The sequence below is a fragment of the Theropithecus gelada genome, chromosome 5, assembly GCF_003255815.1.
Source record: "Theropithecus gelada isolate Dixy chromosome 5, Tgel_1.0, whole genome shotgun sequence".
Classification (NCBI taxonomy): domain Eukaryota; kingdom Metazoa; phylum Chordata; class Mammalia; order Primates; family Cercopithecidae; genus Theropithecus; species Theropithecus gelada.
Genome location: NC_037672.1, coordinates 54,073,767 through 54,079,177, shown reverse-complemented (window position 1 = coordinate 54,079,177; position 5,411 = coordinate 54,073,767). Strand labels below are relative to the sequence as shown.

The window sequence follows — 5,411 nt, the reverse complement described above, 5'->3', positions numbered from 1 at the left end:
TAACATTGATCATGAGATAAATGCACATCAAAACTACAATGAGATATCATCTCACCCCAGTTAAAATGGCTTTTATCCAAAAGATAGGCAATAGCAAATGCTGACCAGAAAGGGGACACTTGTATTCTGTTGGGGAGAATGTAAATTAGTACAGCCACTATGGAGAACGGTATGGAACTTCCTCAAAAAACTAAAAATAGAACTACCATATGATCTAGCAACCCTACTGCTAGATATATACTCCAAAGAAAGAAAATCAGCATATTGAAGAGATATATGTACTCCCATGTTTATTGCAGCATTATTCACAATAGCCAAGATTTGGAAGCAACCTCATTGTCCACTGAAAAACAAATGGAAAGAAAATGTGGTACATATACACAATGGAGTACTATTCAGCCATAAAAAAGAATGAGATACTGTCATTTGCAACAACATGGGTGGAACTTAATATGGTGGAGGACATTATATTAAGTGGATAAAATAACCCAGGCACAGAAAGACAGACTTCACATGTTTTCACTCATTTTGTGGAAGCTAAAAATTAAAACAATTGAGCTCATAAAGATAAAGAGTAAAATGATGATTACAAGAGGCTGGGAAGGGTAGTGGGGACTTGGAGGTAAATTGGGGATGGTTAATGAGTACAAAAGTATAGGTAGATAGAATGAATAATATTTAGTATTTGTTAGCACAACGGGGTGATTACAGTCAATAATAATTTATTGTACATTTTAAAATAATTCAAGACATAGACATGGGCAAAGACTTCATGTCTAAAACACCAAAAGCAATGGCAACAAAAGCCAAAATTGACAAATGGGATCTAATTAAACTAAAGAGCTTCTGCACAGCAAAAGAAACTACTATCAGAGTGAACAGGCAACCTACAGAATGGGAGAAAATGTTTGCAATCTATCCATCTGACAAAGGACTAATATCCAGAATCTACAAATAACTTAAACACACTTACAAGAAAAAAACAAACAACCCAATCAAAAAGTGGGCAAAGGACATGAACAGACACTTCTCAAAAGAAGACATTTATGCAGCCAACAGACATACGAAAAAATGCTCATCATCACTGGTCATTAGAGAAATGCAAATCAAAACCACAATGAGATACCGTCTCACACCAGTTAGAAGGGCGATCATTAAAAAGTCAGGAAACAACAGATGCTGGACAAGATGTGGAGAAATAGGAATACTTTTATACTGTTGGTGGGAGTGTAAATTAGTTCAACCATTGTGGAATACAGTGTAGTAATTCCTCAAGGACCTAGAACTAGAAATACCATTTGACCCAGCAATCCCATTACTGGGCATATACCCAAAGGATCATAAATCATTCTACTATAAAGACACATGCACCCATATGTTTATTGCGGCACTATTCACAATAGCAAAGACATGGAAGCAACGCAAGTGCCCATCAATGATAGACTGGATAAAGAAATTGTGGCACATATACACCATGGAATACTATGCAGTCATAAAAACGAATGAGTTCATGTCCTTTGTAGGGACATGGATGAAGCTGGAAACCATCCTTCTCGGCAAACTATCACAAGAACCAAACACCGCATGTTCTCACTCATAAGTGGTAGTTGAACAACGAGAACACATGGACACAGGGAGGGGAACATCACACACTGGGGCCTATCAGGTAGTGAGGGACTAGGGGAGGGATAGCATTAGGAGAAATACCTAATGTAGGTGACAGGTTGAGGGGGGCAGCAAACCACCATGACCTGTGAATACCTCTATAACAAACCTGTGCAGTCTGCACATATACCCCAGAACTTAAAGTATAATTTAAAAAAATAGTATAATAGAAATGTTTGTAACACAAAGAAATGATAAATGCTTGAGGTGATGGATAGCCCTTTTACCCTCATGTGATTATTACACATTGTATGCCTGTATCAAAATATCTCATGTACTCTGTAGATATACACACCTACTATGTACCCACAAAAATTAAAAGAGAAAAAATTTTAAAGAAAATTTCTTATCCAGTCTGAAATCTTTGTTCTTGTTTGTTCTTTAATTAAAGTGGTTAGTCCATTAATAAATGATATAACTACTAATATATCAGGTTTATAACTACCCTTTTCTTGTTTTCTATTTGCCCCTCTTGTTCTGTTTTCCTAACTTTTTTTCTTGCCGTCACTTGAATCCATCAAGTATTTTTTATCATTCCATTTTTCTCATCTGTAAGTGTGCTGGTTACACATATCTAATATCTTCTAAGTGGCCGCACAGTGTGACTCCTTGACTTATTAAAATGTGCAAATTTTGCTCCTTACCATACAATATTAAGACCTTAGAATACTTTAAATTCATTTATTTCTTGTTTATCTTTCATAATGTGTACTTTATTCTATACATATTTTGAACTCTGCCAGAAATTATTAATATTATTGTTATTACTATGTATAGTCAATATTAGACGTATTGTATTTTATACTTTCCATTGCTCTTCATTGCTTCCTATATTTTCACGTTTCCATCTCAGCTATTTATCCTTTTTCTTTTTTTAACTTTTATTGTAAGTTTAGTAGTATAAGTGCAGGTTGGTTACATAGGTAAAGTTGTGTCATGGGGGTTTGTTGTGCAGATTACTTAATCACCCAGGTATTAAGCCTAGTACCCATTAGTTACTTTTCCTGAACCTCCCCCTCCTCTCATCCTCCACCCTCGAATAGGCCCGAGTGTGTGTTGTCCCTTCTATGTGTCCATGTGTTCTCATTATTTAGCTCCCACTTACAAGTGAGAACATGCAGTATTTGTTTTCTGTTCCTGTGTTAGTTTGCCAAGAACCTTATCCTTCTTCTTAAAGAACTTCCTTTTTTTTTTTAGTGCAGGCCCGATGGTGACAAATTCTCTCACTTTTCGTGTGTCTGGAATGTCTTTATTTCATCTTCACTTTTGAAGAATACTCCTCTCAACAGAATTTGAAGTTAGCAGTTATTTCCTTTTAGTACTTTAAAGATAGATGTCATTTATTATTCCTGTAGTTGTTTCTATCATCACTGTTGAGAAATCATTGTCAGCCTTACTGTTGCTCCTAATGTATCTTTAATCCTCTGATTTTAAGATTATATCTTTGTCTTTGGTTTTCATGGTTTTACTACGATATATCTTGGTGAGATTTTCTTTATATTTAATACAGCTTGGAATTTGCACATTTTTTGAATACGTGGCTTTATGTCTTTTGTCAGTTTGAGAATTTTATCAGAGATTTTCCCTTCAACCATTGCTTCTACTTTATTCTCTCTCTTCCTTTCCTTTCAGGACTTCAACTACACACATGTAAGAAATTTCTATCAGTCTCTCTATATACCTTATGTTCTTTTCTGCAGCCTATCCCTTTTTCTCATGGTATTTCAATCTAGTTACTTACTATGAATCTACATTCCTTTTCACGAATACTCTCTTCAACTGCAACCATTCTATTGTTAAACCCGTCTACTGCGATCTTAATTTTAGCTATTGTGTTTTTGGTTCTTGAGTTTTCATTTTATTCTTTTCTATATATATTTGTCCTCTGATATAAAATTATTTATATTTTCTGGATTATATTAATAATAGTTGGTTTAAATCCATTTATTATGACGCAATATCTGGGCCACTTATAAGTCTAGTCCCGTTCTCTAATCTTTCCCTTGGTCCTCCTTCTTGGGATGACTTGGGATGACTGGTACATTTGTTTAATTATTAGACATTGTTTAGGAAAAAATGAGGATGCTATAAAGGCTGTCATATTCTCCCAGAGTGGAGGCAAATGAGACAGTCAAATTGCATAAGGAAAGAAGATTTATTCTGGATGTAGAAATTATAACACACTTCATTCCTGGGCTAAACTGCCATTTTTGAGAGGTCTTCAGCGTTTAACTTAAAAATCCGAAATAATATAACATTCTGCTCTGCTCTTCTTTTCTCTCGGTGCATACATCAGCGCATCTCCAGACAGATTCACATTCTCTTTACAGAAGAATGTTCAAGTGGGTAATGGGCTCTACAAGGTGAACACCCAGATCCTTCCTTTGGGACTGAGTCACCTATTTGCTCAGTTGTCGGGAGTGTTGCTTTCTGAGAGCTCATAGCTGAGTTCCTCTGCAGTAATTGCCAAAGGAAATAGCTGCACCCAAAATTACACTCACTACCAGGAGCAGCCCACATCCCAAGACTGGTCAACCATTAGTACAAAGACTTCATCCCCTTGCCTTAATTCAGGGCAAGTCTCAAGGGCCATTACTGCTTCGGAGCTCCCTGTGGAATCGGCTGAGGCCTCTGTTGCAACTGAGTCACAGCTCAACTTCTCCATCTGCCTTCCTACTTCCCTCCTTCACTTCCTCCTGCTTCCCTCCCCCACTTACAGGTATTATATTACTCCTGAAAGCATTCCCCCCTCTACATCCTATGTGGACGTCTCCATCTGGGGAGGGGTGGGAGCATCCAGGTGGGGGCATCTGCACATTTTTTTTTTTTTTTTTTTGAGACAAGAGTCTTACTCTGTCACCCAGGCTGGAGTGCAGTGGCTCAATCTCAGCTCACTGCAACCTCCACTTCCCCGGTTCAAGCAATTCTCCTGCCTCAGCCTCCTGAGTAACTGAGACTACAGGTGTGCACCACCACACCCAGCTAGTTTTTGTATTTTTAGTAGAGATGGGGTTTCACCATGTAGGCCAAGATGGTCTCGATCTCTTGCCCTTGTGATCTACCCACCTTGGCCTCCCAAAGTGCTGGGATTACAGGCGTCAGCCACCATGTCAGCCTCTGCACGTTTTAAATCTATTTCCACTAATCGTCCCACTGCCCACACCTGCTCTTCACGTCTTGATTTTGAACTCAGCTTCTTCAGGATTTCCCAAAATGAATGCTGCTAATGCTTGTTTACTTTTTTTTTGGTTTTGTTTTCTATTCAAATAAATCCTATCTGATTTCAGTCCTCTAGGAATTCTTTAGAATTTTTGATCCACCAATGTCCCTTTTTCCCTCACATCAGACAGGTAATGTGCCAACATGGTAATAAGGTTTGAGGAAGGCACATTTTACAAATGAGTGTAAAACACAATCATCATGCTTACAAACCACAAGAGGGTCTCATGACACCTTTATACAGCATCCTTTTTTTAAAAACTGCTTACATTTTCGTGAAATTATGTCCAGAATTGGTGGGTTCTTGGTCTCGTTGACTTCAAGAATGAAGCCACAGACCCTCGTGGTGAGTGTTACAGTTCTTAAAGATGGTATGTCCAGAGTTTTTTCCCTCAGATGTGTCCGCAGTTTCTTCCTTCTGGTGGGTTCGTGGTCTCCACTTCAGGAGTGAAGTTGTAGACCCTCACGGTGAGTGTTACAGCTCTTAAAAGCAGCCCGTCTGGAGTTGTTCGTTCTTCCCGCTGCGT

General features: G+C 38.1%; 1 non-coding gene across 1 annotated transcript; it reads right to left on the bottom strand.

The window, feature by feature from the left end:
* Positions 1–5,005: 5,005 nt before the first annotated feature.
* Positions 5,006–5,108, bottom strand: LOC112625647. Its single transcript, XR_003119727.1, has one exon. It is a non-coding gene; the product is annotated as a small nucleolar RNA U13 (small nucleolar RNA).
* Positions 5,109–5,411: the final 303 nt, after the last annotated feature.